The sequence below is a fragment of the Phocoena sinus genome, chromosome 1 (genome assembly GCF_008692025.1).
Source record: "Phocoena sinus isolate mPhoSin1 chromosome 1, mPhoSin1.pri, whole genome shotgun sequence".
In the NCBI taxonomy this organism is placed as follows: domain Eukaryota; kingdom Metazoa; phylum Chordata; class Mammalia; order Artiodactyla; family Phocoenidae; genus Phocoena; species Phocoena sinus.
Genome location: NC_045763.1, coordinates 59569587 through 59585355, shown reverse-complemented (window position 1 = coordinate 59585355; position 15769 = coordinate 59569587). Strand labels below are relative to the sequence as shown.

The window sequence follows — 15769 nt, the reverse complement described above, 5'->3', positions numbered from 1 at the left end:
AGGGGGCAAGACTATACAATGGAGAAAAGAAAGTCTCTTCAATAAGTGGTGCTGGGAAAACTGGATAGCTAAATGTAAACAAATCAAATTAGAACACTCTGTAACACCATACACAAAAATAAACTCAAAATGGACTAAAGACCTAAATGTAAAACTCTTAGAGGAAAACATACGCAGAACACCCTTTGACATAAATCACAGCAAGATCTTTTTTGATCCACCTCCTAGAGTAATGAAAATAAAAACAAAAATAAACAAATGGGACCTAATTAAACTTAAAAGCTTTTGCACAGCAAAGGAAACCATAAACAAAATGAAAAGACAACCCTCAGAATGAGAGAAAATATTTGCAAATGAAGCAACCAACAAGGGATTAATCTCCAAAATATACAAACAGCTCATGCAGCTCAATATCAAACAAAAGCAGACAACGCAATTAAAAAATGGGCAGAAGTTCTAGATAGACATTTCTCCAAAGAAGACATACAGATCGTCAAAAAACACATGAAAAGATGCTCAGCATCACTAATTATTAGAGAAATGCAAAACAAAACTACAATGAGGTATCACCTCACACTGGCCAGAATGGCCATCATCAGAAAAATCTACAAACATAAATGCTGGAAAGGGTGTGGAGAAAAGGGAATGTTGGTGGGAATGTAAATTTGTACAGCCTTTCTGGAGAACAGTATGGAGGTTCCTTATAAAACTAAAAATAGAGCTACCATATGATCCAGCAATCCCACTCCTGAGCATATATCTGGAGAAAACCATAATTCAAAAAGATTCATGCACCCCAGTGTTCATTGCAGCACTATTGACAATAGCCAGGACATGGAAGTAACCTAAATTTCCATCAGCAGATAAATGGATAAAGAAGATGTGGTACATATATACAATGTAATATTACTCGACCATAAAAAAGAACAAAGTAATGCCATTTGCAGCAACATAGATGGACCTAGAGATTGTCATACTGAGTGAAGTAAGTCAGACAGAGAAAGACAAATATCACATGATATCACTTCTATATGGAATCTTAAAAGAGGGTACAAATGAACTTATTTACAAAACAGAAATAGAGTTACAGATGTAGAATAGAAACTTATGGTTACCAGGGGGTAAGGGCGGAGAGCAATAAATTGGGAGATTGGGATTGACATATACACACTACTATATATAAAATAGATAACTAATAAGGATCTACTGTATAGCACAGGGAACTCTACTCAGTACTCTGTAATGGCCTATATGGGAAAAGAATCTAAAAAAGAGTGGATATATGTATAAATGATTCACTTTGCTCTACACCTGAAACTAACACAACATTGTAAATCAACTATTTATCAACAATAAAAAATTCTTTTAAAAGAAATATTGAAGTAGAATCTACAACTTGGTTAGAGTCAATAAATAAATAAATAAAAATGAAAGCTGGAAAAGTCAAGGAAACATTCTCTGCTAGAGGCTTCAGAAGGAAAGCAACTCTGTAAAACCAATTTATACTTCTGACCTCCAGAAAGATAAGATAATAAGTTTGTGTTGTTTTAGTCACTAAGTGTGTGGTAATTAACAGCAGGAAATTAATATACCCCTTGAGAGCAGGAGGTTTTGGTTTATTGCTACTCTATCTTGAATGATGCCAGAATAATCACCCCAAAATATGCTTCTTTGAGCTAAAGGCCAGTAGAACCTGAACACCCAGGAAAAGCTCTAAAACCAGGGCACAAGATTCCCTTTTGTAAAGGAAATTTACATTTATGAAGGAAACTTACATTTGTAAATAAGATGTCTTATTTTCCTATACCAGAAAGAGGAGGACTCTTAACTCTTGTGAATGGAGAAGGCACCAAAAAAAACTGGTTAACAAACTTTATTAAACAACTCTTGATTACCATATTTTTCTGGCCGCCTTCCCCTAACTAGCCTCTCTCAGAAGCCCTTTATCCCTTTATCTTACCTAAGATGGTATAAAAACCCAGATTCTAACCACATTTTGGGTTGCTCATCTTTGGGTACTCTCATGTGTACATGCACAGTGCACTTTGATAAACTTCTTTTTGTTTTTCACTTGTTAATCTGTCTTTGGCCCGATTATCAGGGCCCCAAGCCAAGGAACTTAAAGTGGATAGAGGAAAAGACCTTTTTCCTCCCCTAGACTTCTGGCAAGGAGAATGGGCTAGCTGGGACACCCCACTTACTCTGGAGACTGTAGCTGAAATCCAGGACCCCTGACAAAGCTGGCCGAATGTAAAAATTCTTACCAAAATCAGCCTCCCAGGTTTCAATCTGCAGGGTCCAATCAAATGAGGGTGGTAAATGTCTCTTTGTCTTATCTTTTCCAAATTTCGATTAACAAGTGAAAAACATTTGTAGAAATTAGTTATTTGGATTTTTACTCATGTGAATTTGGTTCTGAGGGACTGATTATTGATCCTTTCCCTCCCAGGGACAGCTATTGCTTTCTTCTTTGTCTAGTTCTGTGCCCTGAGAGTTTGGCTTTCCTCCTGCCAGGGCATGCAGGTTGTCATACCTGCAACTGCAGGCAGCCACCTGTCAGGGAGGTGGGGTGGAGGCCAAGAGCAAGTGGATGGGTTGCACTGCATTCACAGCTGGTGTCTTACCATTGCCAGTTCTCAGGGTTGGTTTGTCTAAGTCTTTCTTGCTTTTGGCTACCTTTGGATAGATCATGAGATCTATCACGAGAGCTTCTTTTGCACCTTCTATGGTGATGCCTCTTGTGTCCCTGGTTATGCTATAAGAAAGCTAATGTTTTTGGCTTGAGTCACAATTGGAATAGTATATCTCTGTTTTAAAAAATCTCCAAGACCTAAAACAGTATCTGGAACATAGAAGGTGCTCAATAAATATTTATAGAGGGGTGAAATAGGACTTAACAATGAGGTACCCCAAAGAGAGAACCAGAGGCCTTGTGAATTTTTATCCTTTACTGTATCAACAGTATATAGAATTTTTTTTTTTTTTTGCTTGACCACCTTAATCTAATGTGCTTTTCCAACAGGAGAGGTCATATTCCAGGGCATAAACAAAGACAAATAGGACTCATCTTTCTGCAGAGTCAGTTTGTCATGAAATTTTGGAGGAGAAAAATATGTATTTATATAAACAATCTATATTATATGATAGGGTATATGAATATTTTACAAACTTAAAGGAAATTTGGTCCTCCAAGCCAGTAGCCTCTGTTTATGCCCACAGATGCTTAGAGGGTGAGTTAATTCTCATCCAACATTGAGACTGTTTGGGTGGAGAGACTTGATAGGCACATATCTACTGGTAATGATGCAAAATACCTCAGTCATGCAGAACTGCTCTCCTAAGCTTTCCATGGTCACATTCTCTTCTCTTTCATAAGAAGTTCCTGAGCACTTTCCTTTACTTTGCTTCCAAAATCGATATGCATTTGTCCTCATTCCTTTTTTTTTTTTTTTTTTTTTTTTTTTAAACATCTTTATTGGGGTATAATTGCTTTACAATGGTGTGTTAGTTTCTGCTTTACAACAAAGTGAATCAGCTATACATATACATATGTTCCCATATGTCTTCCCTCTTGCGTCTCCCTCCCTCCCACTCTCCCCATCCCACCCTTCCAGGCTGTCACAAAGCACCGAGCTAATATCCCTGTGCCTTGCGGCTGCTTCCCCCCAGCTATCTACCTTACTACGTTTGTTAGTGTGTATATGTCCATGACTCTCTCTCGCCCTGTCAAAACTCACCCTTCCCCCTCCCCATATGCTTAAGTCCGTTCTCCAGTAGGTCTGCCTCTTTATTCCTATCTTACCCCTAGGTTCTTCATGACATTTTTTTCCCTTAAATTCCATATATATGTGTTAGCATACGGTATTTGTCTTTTTCTTTCTGACTTACTTCACTCTGTATGACAGATTCTAGGTCTATCCATCTCATTACAAATAGCTCAATTTCATTTCTTTTTAAGGCTGAGTAATATTCCATTGTGTATATGTGCCACATCTTCTTTATCCATTCATCCGATGATGGGCGCTTAGGTTGTTTCCATGTCCTGGCTATTGTAAATAGAGCTGCAATGAACATTTTGGTACATGACTCTCTTTGAATTTTGGTTTTCTCAGGGTATATGCCAAGTAGTGGGATTGCTGGGTCATATGGTAATTCTATTTGTAGTTTTTTAAGGAACCTCCATACTGTTCTCCACAGTGGCTGAACCAATTCACATTCCCACCAGCAGTGCAAGAGTGTCCCCTTTTCTCCACACCCTCTCCAGCATTTATTGTTTCTTGATTTTTTGATGATGGCCATTCTGACTGGTGTGAGATGATATCTCATTGTAGTTTTGATTTGCATTTCTCTAATGATTAATGATGTTGAGCATTCTTTCATGTGTTTTTTGGCATTCTGTATATCTTCTTTGGAGAAATGTCTATTTAGGTCTTCTGCCCATTTTTGGATGGGGTTGTTTGTTTTTTTGTTATTGAGCTGCATGAGCTGCTTGTAAATTTTGGAGATTAATCCTTTGTCAGTTGCTTCATTTGCAAATGTTTTCTCCCATTCTGAGGGTTGTCTTTTGGTCTTGGTTATGGTTTCCTTTGCTGTGCAAAAGCTTTGAAGTTTCATTAGGTCCCATTTGTTTATTTTTGTTTTTATTTCCATTACTCTAGGAGGTGGGTCAGAAAGGATCTTGCTGTGATTTATGTCATAGAGTGTTCTTCCTATGTTTTCTTCTAAGAGTTTGATAGTTTCTGGCCTTACATTTAGGTCTTTAATCCATTTTGAGCTTATTTTTGTGTATGGTGTTAGGGAGTGATCTAATCTCATACTTTTACATGTACCTGTCCAGTTTTCCCAGCACCATTTATTGAAGAGGCTGTCCTTTCTCCACTGTACATTCCTGCCTCCTTTATCAAAGATAAGGTGTCCATATGTGCGTGGGTTTATCTCTGGGCTTTCTATCCTGTTCCACTGATCTATCTTTCTGTTTTTGTGCCAGTACCATACTGTCTTGATTACTGTTGCTTTGTAATATAGTCTGAAGTCAGGGAGCCTTATTCCTCCAGCTCCTTTTTTCGTTCTAAAGATTGCTTTGGCTATTCGGGGTCTTTTGTGTTTCCATACAAATTGCGAAATTTTTTGTTCTAGTTCTGTGAAAAATGCCAGTGGTAGTTTGCTAGGGATTGCATTGAATCTGTAGATTGCTTTGGGTAGTAGAGTCATTTTCACAATGTTGATTCTTCCCATCCAAGAACATGGTATATCTCTCCATCTATTTGTATCATCTTTAATTTCTTTCATCAGTGTCTTATAATTTTCTGCATACAGGTCTTTCGTATCCTTAGGTAGGTTTATTCCTAGATATTTTATTCTTTTTGTTGCAATGGTAAATGGGAGTGTTTTCTTGATTTCACTTTCAGATTTTTCATCATTAGTATATAGGAATGCCAGAGATTTCTGTGCATTAATTTTGTATCCTGCTACTTTACCAAATTCATTGATTAGCTCTAGTAGTTTTCTGGTAGCATCTTTAGGATTCTCGATGTATAGTATCATGTCATCTGCAAACAGTGACAGCTTTACTTCTTCTTTTCCGATTTGGATTCCTTTTATTTCCTTTTCTTCTCTGATTGCTGTGGCTAAAACTTCCAAAACTATGTTGAATAAGAGTGGTGAGAGTGGGCAACCTTGTCTTGTTCCTGATCTTAGTGGAAATGCTTTCAGTTTTTCACCATTGAGGATGATGTTTGCTGTGGGCTTGTCATATATGGCTTTTATTATGTTTAGGAAAGTTCCCTCTATGCCTACTTTCTGGAGGGTTTTTATCATAAATGGGTGTTGAATTTTGTCGAAAGCTTTCTCTGCATCTATTGAGATGATCATATGGTTTTTCTCCTTCAATTTGTTAATATAGTTTATCACATTGATAGATTTGCGTATATTGAAGAATCCTTGCATTCCTGGAATAAACCCCACTTGATCATGGTGTATGATCCTTTTAATGTGCTGTTGGATTCTGTTTGCTAGTATTTTGTTGAGGATTTTTGCATCTATGTTCATCAGTGATATTGGCCTGTAGTTTTCTTTCTTTGTGACATCCTTGTCTGGTTTTGGTATCAAGGTGATGGTGGCTTCGTAGAAGGAATTTGGGAGTGTTCCTCCCTCTGCTATATTTTGGAAGAGTTTGAGAAGGATAGGTGTTAGCTCTTCTCTAAACGTTTGATAGAATTCACCTGTGAAGCCATCTGGTCCTGGGCTTTTGTTTGTTGGAAGGTTTTTAATCACAGTTTCAATTTCAGTGCTTGTGATTGGTCTGTTCATATTTTCTATTTCTTCCTGATTCAGTCTTGGCAGGTTGTGCATTTCTAAGAATTTGTCCATTTCTTCCAGATTGTCCATTTTATTGGCATAGAGTTGCTTGTAGTAATCTCTCATGATTTTTTTTATTTCTGCAGTGTCAGTTGTTACTTCTCCTTTTTCATTTCTAATTCTATTGATTTGAGTCTTCTCCCTTTTTTTCTTGATGAGTCTGGCTAGTGGTTTATCTATTTTGTTTATCTTCTCAAAGAACCAGCTTTTAGTTTTATTGATCTTTGCTATTGTTTCCTTCATTTCTTTTTCATTTATTTCTGATCTGATTTTTATGATTTCTTTCCTTCTGCTAGCTTTGGGGTTTTTTTGTTCTTCTTTCTCTAATTGCTTGAGGTGCAAGGTTAGGTTGTTTATTCGAGATGTTTCCTGCTTCTTAAGGTGGGCTTGTATTGCTATAAACTTCCCCCTTAGAACTGCTTTTGCTGCATCCCATAGGTTTTGGGTCGTTGTGTCTCCATTGTCATTTGTTTCTAGGTATTTTTTTATTTCCTCTTTGATTTCTTCAGTGATCACTTCATTATTAAGTAGTGTATTGTTTAGCCTCCATGTGTTTGTATTTTTTACAGATCTTTTCCTGTAATTGATATCTAGTCTCATGGCGTTGTGGTCGGAAAAGATACTTGATACAATTTCAGTTTTCTTAAATTTACCAAGGCTTGATTTGTGACCCAAGATATGATCTATCCTGGAGAATGTTCCATGAGCACTTGAGAAAAATGTGTATTCTGTTGTTTTTGGATGGAGTGTCCTATAAACATCAACTAAGTCCATCTTGTTTAATGTATCATTTAAAGCTTGTGTTTCCTTATTTATCTTCATTTTGGATGATCTGTCCATGGGTGAAAGTGGGGTGTTAAAGTCCCCTACTATGAATGTGTTACTGTTGATCTCCCCTTTTATGGTTGTTAGTATTTGCCTTATGTATTGAGGTGCTCCTATGTTGGGTGCATAAATATTTACAATTGTTATATCTTCTTCTTGGATCGATCCCTTGATCATTATGTAGTGTCCTTCTTTGTCCCTTTTAATAGTCCTTATTTTAAAGTCTATTTTGTCTGATATGAGAATTGCTACTCCAGCTTTCTTTTGGTTTCCATTTGCATGGAATATCTTTTTCCATCCCCTTACTTTCAGTCTGTATGTGTCTCTAGTTCTGAAGTGGGTCTCTTGTAGACAGCATATATAAGGGTCTTGTTTTTGTATCCATTCAGCCAATCTGTGTCTTTTGGTGGGAGCATTTAGTCCATTTACATTTAAGGTAATTATTGATATGTATGTTCCTATTTCCATTTTATATATTGTTTTGGGTTCGCTACTATAGGTCATTTCCTTCTCTTGTGTTTCGTGTCTAGAGAAGTTCCTTTAGCATTTGTTGTAAAGCTGGTTTGGTGGTGCTGAACTCTCTCAGCTTTTGCTTGTCTGTAAAGGTTTTAATTTCTCCATCGAATGTGAATGAGATCCTTGCTGGGTAGAGTAGTCTTGGTTTCAGGCTATTCTCCTTCATCACTTTCAGTATGTCCTGCCACTCCCTTCTGGCTTGTAGGGTTTCTGCTGAGAGATCAGCTGTTAACCTTATGGGGATTCCCTTGTGTGTTATTTGTTGTTTTTCCCTTGCTGCTTTTAATATGCTTTCTTTGTATTTAATTTTTGACAGTTTGATTAATATGTGTCTTGGCGTGTTTCTCCTTGTATTTATCCTGTATGGGACCCTCTGTGCTTCCTGGACTTGATTAACTATTTCCTTTCCCATATTAGGGAAGTTTTCAACTATAATCTCTTCAAATATTTTCTCAGTCCCTTTCTTTCTTTCTTCTTCTTCTGGAACCCCTATAATTCGAATGTTGGTGCGTTTCATGTTGTCCCAGAGGTCTCTGAGACTGTCCTCAGTTCTTTTCATTCTTTTTTCTTTATTCTGCTCTGCAGTAGTTATTTCCACTACTTTATCTTCCAGGTCACTTATCCGTTCTTCTGCCTCAGTTATTCTGCTATTGATCCTATCTAGAGTGATTTTAATTTCATTTATTGCATTGTTCATCATTGCTTGTTTCATCTTTAGTTCTTGTAGGTCCTTGTTAACTGTTTCTTGCATTTTGTCCATTCTACTTCCAAGATTTCGGATCATCCTTACTATCATTATTCTGAATTCTTTTTCAGGTAGATTGCCTATTTCCTCTTCATTTGTTAGGTCTGGTGGGTTTTTATCTTGCTCCTTCATCTGCTGTGTGTTTTTCTGTCTTCTCATTTTGCTTATCTTACTGTGTTTGGGGTCTCCTTTTTGCAGGCTGCAGGTTCGTAGTTCCCGTTGTTTTTGATGTCTGTCTCCAGTGGCTAAGGTTGTTTCAGTGGGTTGTGTAGGCTTCCTGGTGGAGGGGACTAGTGCCTGTGTTGTGCTGGATGAGGCTGGATCTTGTCTCTCTAGTGGGCAGGTTCACGTCTGGTGGTGTGTTTTGGGGTGTCTGTGGCCTTATTATGATTTTAGGCAGCCTCTCTGCTAATGGGTGGGGTTGTGTTCCTGTTTTGCTAGTTGTTTGGCATAGGTTGTCCAGCACTGTGGCTTGCTGGTCGTTGAGTGAAGCTGGGTGCTGGTGTTAAGATGGAGGTCTCTGGGAGATTTCCGCTGTTTAATATTATGTGGAGCTGGGAGGTCTCTTGTTGACCAGTGACCTGAAGTTGGCTCTCCTACCTCAGAGGCAGAGCCCTGACTCCTGGCTGGAGCACCAAGAGCCTTTCATCCACACGGCTCAGAATAAAAGGGAGAAAAAGTAGAGAGAATTAGTAGAAGTATGAGGAAAGAAAGAAGGAAAGGAGGAAAGGAAGGAAGGAAGAAAGAAGCAAAGAAGGAAAGAAAGGAGGGAGGGAGGGAGGGAGGGAGGAAGGAAGGAAGGAAGGAGGGAAAGAAGGAAAAAAAGACAGAAAGAAAGATGATACAGTAAAAATAAAATAAAGTATAATATAGTTATTGAATTAAAAAATATTTAGAAAAAAAAAAAAGGGACGGATAGAACCTTAGGACAAATGTTGGAAGCAAAGCTATACAGAGAAAATCTTACACAGAAGCATACACATACACCTTCACAAAAAGAGGTAAAGGGGGAAAAATCATAAATCCTGCTCCCTGAGACCACCTCCTCAATTTGGGGTGATTCGTTGTCTAAAGGAGGGAGGGAAGGAAGGAAAGAAAGAACGAAGGTAAAGTATAATAAAGTTATTACAATTAAACTTAATTATTAAGAAAAAGAATTTTTTAAAAAAAAGTCATGGACGGATAGAGCCCTAGGACAAATGGTGGAAGCTAGAGTATACAGACTAGATGTCACACAGGAGCATACACGTACACCTTCACAAAAAGAGAAAAAGGGAAAAAAATCATAGATTTCGCTCCTAAATTCCACCTCTTCAATTTGGGATCATTCCTTGTCTATTCAGGTATTCCACAGATGCAGGGTATATCAAGTTGATTGTGGAGCTTTAATCCGCTGCTTCTGTGGCTGCTGGGAGAGATTTCCCTTTCTCTTCTTTGTTTTCACAGCTCACAGGAGCTCAGCTTTGGATTTGGCCCTGCCTCTGCGTGTAGGTCGCTGGAGGGCGTCTGTTTTTTCGCTCAGACAGGACGGGGTTAAGGAGCCGCTGATTCGGGGCCTCCGGCTCACTCAGGCCGGGGGTTGGGGGATGGGGGAAGGAGGGGCACTGCGTGCGGGGCCGGCCTGCGGCGGCAGAGGCAGCGTGACGTTGCGGCAGAGGCCGGCGTGACGTTGCACCAGCCTGAGGCCCGCCGTGCGCTGTCCCGGGGAAGTTGTCCCTGGATCCCGGGAACCTGGCAGTGGCGGGCTGCACAGGCTCCGCGGAAGAGGGGTGTGGAGAGTGACCTGTGCTCGCACACAGGCCCCTTGGTGGCGGCAGCAGCAGCCTTAGCGTCTCCCGCCCGTCTCTGGGGTCCGCGGTTTTAGCCGCGGCTCGCGCCCGTCTCTGGGGTTTGCGCTTTCAGCCGCGGCTCGCGCCCGTCTCGGGGGCTCGCGCCCTCAGCCGCGGCTCGCGCCCGTCTCTGGGGTTTGCGCTTTCAGCCGCGGCTCGCGCCCGTCTCGGGGGCTCGCGCCCTCAGCCGCGGCTCGCGCCCGTCTCTGGGGTTCGCGCTTTTAGCCGCGGCTCGCGCCCGTCTCTGGAGTTCCTTTAAGCAGCGCTCTTAGACCCCTCTCCTCGCGCACCAGGAGACAAAGAGGGAAGAAAAAGTCTCTTGCCTCTTCGGCCGGTGCAGGCTTTTCCCCGAACTCCCTCCCGGCTAGTCGTGGTGCACTAACCCCTTCAGGCTATGTTCAAGCCGCCAACCCCAGTCCTCTCCCTGAGCTCCGTCCAAAACCAAAACCTTAGCCTCAGCTCGCAGCCCCGCCCGCCCCGGTGGGTGAGCAGCAAGCCTCTCGGGTTGGTGAGTGCTGGTCGGCACCGATCTTCTGTGCAGGAATCTACCCGCTTTGCCCTCCGCACCCGTCGCTGTGCACTACTCCGCGGTCCCGAAACTCCCCCCTCTGCCTCCCGCAGTCTCCGCCCGCGGAGGGGCTTCCTAGTGTGTGGAAACTTTTCCTCCTTCACAGCTCCCTCCCACTGGTGCAGGTGCCGTCCTTATTCTTTTGTCTCTGTTTTTTTCTTTTGCCCTACCCAGTTACGTGGGGAGTTTCTTGCCTTTTGGGAGGTCTGAGGTCTTCTGCCAGCCTTCAGTAGGAGTTCTGTAGGAGTTGTTCCACGTGTGGATGTATTTCTGGTGTATCCGTGGGGAGGAAGGCGATCTCCGCGTCTTACTCTTCCGCCATCTTCAAGGTCCCCCTCATTCCTTTTTATTCTCCTAGCATTTTGCAAATCTAGCTTTACAATTACTTATATGAATGACATTTTACAAATCACTTTACCTCTTTGAGTTCCAGTTTCTTCATTTGTAAACTAAAGAGTTTATACCAAGATATCTTTAAAGTCTATACCAAGTTTAAAATTCTATGATAATATGTTTTATAGTATTAACCAGCTGCTAGTAGTTGGCTTAGAGTAGCAAATAAGCCAACATTTATCACTTGACATCTGTCCCTCATCTTTAATTACAAGATATCAAGTAGTTATTTTTGCATTAAACAACCACCCTCAAAATCTAAAAGCTTAAAACAACAACCGTTTATTTAGCTCACAATTCTGCAGTTCAATAATTTCAACTGGGCTCAAAAGGACAGTTTTTCTGATCTTACCTGATCTAGAATGGCCTCAGCTGAGATGACTTATCTTCATTTCATGCAGCCTCTCACCTTCCAGCAGGCTAGCCTGGGCTTTTTCTCATGGCAGAGTAAAGGCCCAAGACACAGAGTGGAATTGCACAATGCTTCTAGAGGGCTAGGCCTGGAACTGGCATACCTTCCCTTCTACTGCATTCTGTTGGTCTAAGGAAGTCACAGATTAGCCCAGACCCAAGGAGTAGGGAAATAGATTCCATCTCTTGATAGGAGGAGTTGCAAAGACACGTTGCAGAGGGCGTGGAAAAGGGAGAAAAATTGGGGTCATCATTGTCCTCAATCTTCCACATAGTTCAATGATTCTTTTCTTTCTACCCCCAGCATCATAACTACTCTCCTTCTGAAGTGACAATAATAATAATAACTCACATTTATTAAGCACTTGTTGCCAGGCACTCTTCTGAGCACATTACATTAACAATTCATTTTCTTCTCACAAGAACTTGTTGAGGTAGTTATTATTGGTATATTACAATGAGAAAACACAGGCACAAAGAGGAAAAATAATTTACAAGATCCTTTCCACCAGGAAAGAAAAGTTCTTAGAGGATAAGCCATGTGGTGTTGATGAGAATTAAGCCAGAATTGAACAGCTCTCCAGGTCATTTGAGGGCATAAACACCTTTCCATTGCTTTTCCAGAAGATTCAAAGGCTAGAGCACTCAGGAGAATGAAGTTGTTCCACCGTTGTTAAAGAGATATTTGTACATTTACAATCTCAGCCAGTGATTTTAAAAAGGCAGATTTTAAAATCATCTTTAATGGAAAGAATTCCTCTGTATAAGTTTTCTTCATATCCCTATGGAATCTATTTTGTTTTAATTCCAGCAATCTTTATTAAGTGACAGTGATGCCAGGCACTGGGGATATCAAGAACCATGGGGTCTTTTAATTTAACATAACAAAATCAACTTCAACTAATTATGCAGTTCTAGAGGAAGCATCAGCTAGGTAATTCTAGAGCATTCCACCTTTCCTCAGAGCCACTAATGTCACTCAATGACCTCAACTTTTAAGCACACTCTAACTAATATGACCGAAGACATCTGCCTCTATGTCTGAACTATCTCTGATCTTCCTCTTAAGTTTTTTCTCCCCTGGTACAGCCATCTAAGCTCTATTGTACCTGCCTTGCCTGTGCTAGCCCACAGACCCTATTCTAGTGTTTTCCAACGTTGCCTAATCTATCACATCAGACCTAATGAGTCTGAATCTGCAGAGAGGGAATCTGTATTTCTAACAAGTACTCCAGGTGATTCTTATGACTATGTAGGTTTGGTAAATGCTGCCTTATCTTTTATCTAGCATGACTATGTAGGTTTGGTAAATGTTGCCTTATCTTTTATCTAGCATGATTTTAATTAGAATGATTAGTTTAATCTAGCATGATTATAGTCTCATTATAATTGGCTTGACTGAATCCTAAAATCTGGGTTCATGAAAATTGTTTTCCATGGCAAGAAGTAAACTTTGCCTGGGAACTTAGTCTCATCATTCATACTGGGTATAGCCTAATAGGGAGACAAGATCTGGAGCCTCCACCCATGATAATTAAAAGTGATGTAGAGAAGTACTATCTGGTATCCATTTGGGCCATACATGGGCTGTTGGAAGTAAACATTCTCTGGTGGGGAGAAAAGACTAAGACTGATAGATATGGGAAAAAAAAAAATGTGCTTTAAATATCTCAAATCTAGTTGCTATATCCTATATCAAGGCCATTTCAATTCTGACCTAATTGAGAATAAAAACAATGAATTCTTGGGCTTTTACTAATAGGTTAGATAATTGATCTTTTTGAGTTTTAATTTCCTAACATGTAAAATAGGAAGCTTGTACTAGATATCCTCTAAGCTTTTTAAAGGCTAGTGTCTTGGATTCTAAGAGTTAGTTTAGTCAAATAAAATATGACAAGTCATTAGATGACTGACATGTTTATTGAATTTATTATAGCTTTACTATACTGATCTGATTGGTTAATTCAATAATGACTAATAAAGCTATTTGTTTCTGTAAATACAGCTAATGTTTTTCACTTATTCCAAGTTTGGATATGGAGGAGAAAGGAAGAAGGAACACCTAGTCCCTCCCTTTTCTCTTCACCTCTTCTCTTCTAAGAACCTCTGAAAGGGTCCAGTGGTCCAATGTTTGGTTGGAGTAGTTGTCACCCATTCCAAAATAGAGAAAATCACTTAATGCCCTTCAGAGAAGAAATGGTGCCCCATTTCTTCTTTTACTCTCTTTCAAATGTTAACTTTACTGATTCTTTCAAACCTAGAATCTTCCAGTTAGGAGCATCACAACCATAATAATCTAAGATAGATCTTTTGAATGTAACAGTTAAAATTTAATTTCAGTGTGGTTGGAACCTTTCTAAATCCAGTTGTTAAAAGAAATTCCTAATTAAATATAACATCTCTAATTAATGAATGCAAAAATAATACATTAGGCACTCAAAAATGTGTCCTCATGCAAAAAAAATAAAACAGAAATTTGACTCAACAGTAGATAATTCAGGCAAAAATTGAAAGTGTTCATTCAGAAATATGAACATTACAGGTCAAAGTAATTTTTTAAGACCAAGATTCTTTGAATAATTGCCTCAACTGCACACAACCTGGACAGACATGATTAACTTAGCTAAAGAACGATTATGAGGAATTTATGTGGGAAAAAATTACTTGCAAATCTGATTGAATGTGAATTTCTGCATTTACAATTAATACCAGGAAAAGACATTGTAGCAGTCTCATGGAATATCTCACAGCTCTAGTGCACATTTTTGTGCCGTTATCAGCAGTTGCAAACTAATCGACAGAGCTTGCATGGTAAGCAATTAGAATCTACTAATCTCCTTTTTTTCCCACTCAGCTTTTTTTTTTTCTTTTTTGGTATGTGAGATAAGCAGAATCTGGAAATAAATAACCCAACAAGTCTGATTTGGGCATCTTCAGTGGATTCTTTTCTGATATTTCACCTTTTCATAATGATATTTGATGTCTTATCAAATGTTTGGCCAAATTTTTAATTATAAAATGTCATTAAAGCCCTATAACTTATGCACAACTTTACCACATTATCTTTGTGCATGGCTTTTTTTCTTCTCTTCCCCTGTGTGCCCTTTTACTGTCCTGCTGATTACGTAGAAATATCTTCTGAGAAGCAAGTTAAAACCTGACAGAGGTTTTCAATCTGACATCTCATTTTACAAACTTGATTGGAATTCAGGATATTGAATCATGGCTTGAATAACTTGAATCTAAAGCTAAAGCCTTATATTCCACAAATATTCTGAAAAGCAATCTGCTCGCCCATTTTCTGCAGTGGGCCAAGGCCATTTGATTAGAAAATATCTGCTTTTTTGAAGAGGCAGCTTTAGAAGAGACCCTTTGAGAAATGGAAATTCTCTTCATAAAGCATAATAATGCCATCCTCATCAGATATAGAAGTTTGAAAATGAAGTCACCTATTTCTTTTTTTCAGCTATGCTCCCAGAGTCATTTTGCTTATAGTGAATTAGCCTTGAGAAGGATGAGATGTTGTTCATTCATCTCTTCATTCATTTCTAGGCATTGTTCTATATCCTAGAGACACATACAAAGATCCTGCTGCTGTGGACATGAGCCACAATTGTCTGCTGCCTCTTTTTTTTTTTTTTTTCTCTTTACGTTGACGATCACAGAACTGCATTTGTCATATTATGAAGTAAGTACTGAGTAATTCTCAAGTGGATACATGAGTAGCTTCTCACTTCTTTGAATTTAGGGAGTACTGCTGCTCATTTGTTTAAATTTGAAGGCAAAAAAACTTGAAGTTGTCATAGAAGATTAGTATTAAAACTTTAAAAAAAATGTACTGAGCACTTAACCTATTGTTATTATTACATACCAACCTCAGTTGTGCTTGAGAATAAATGTGTTGGCCATTTTGACTGATGGGTATTAGGGCAGCGGTCAGAAGGCCCATTTATCCAAAATAACTCCCTTGACAATCAACCCTAGTACAGAAAATTTGCACCATTCATTTATCCATTCATTTATTCACTCATTAGTACTTGCTATGTGCTCTGCATTATGTACACAATGGAGTTAAAAGACTAAATAAAACACCCTAGTCCTGATATAGAGATGCTTACAGACTGG

At 39.3% G+C, this 15769-nt stretch overlaps 1 protein-coding gene across 3 annotated transcripts in view; it reads left to right on the top strand.

The window, feature by feature from the left end:
- RPE65 (retinoid isomerohydrolase RPE65) overlaps nucleotides 1–15769 on the top strand; it is a 60144-nt gene that overhangs the window by 9061 nt on the left and 35314 nt on the right. The window contains exon 1 of one of the 3 annotated variants that reach the window (XM_032633393.1): nucleotides 15301–15332. The exons of the other annotated variants lie outside the window; for them this stretch is intronic. The gene's annotated coding sequence lies outside the window, so the exon portion shown is untranslated. Of the gene's footprint in view, nucleotides 1–15300; nucleotides 15333–15769 lie in introns of those variants that run through there. 3 annotated transcript variants of the gene reach the window in all.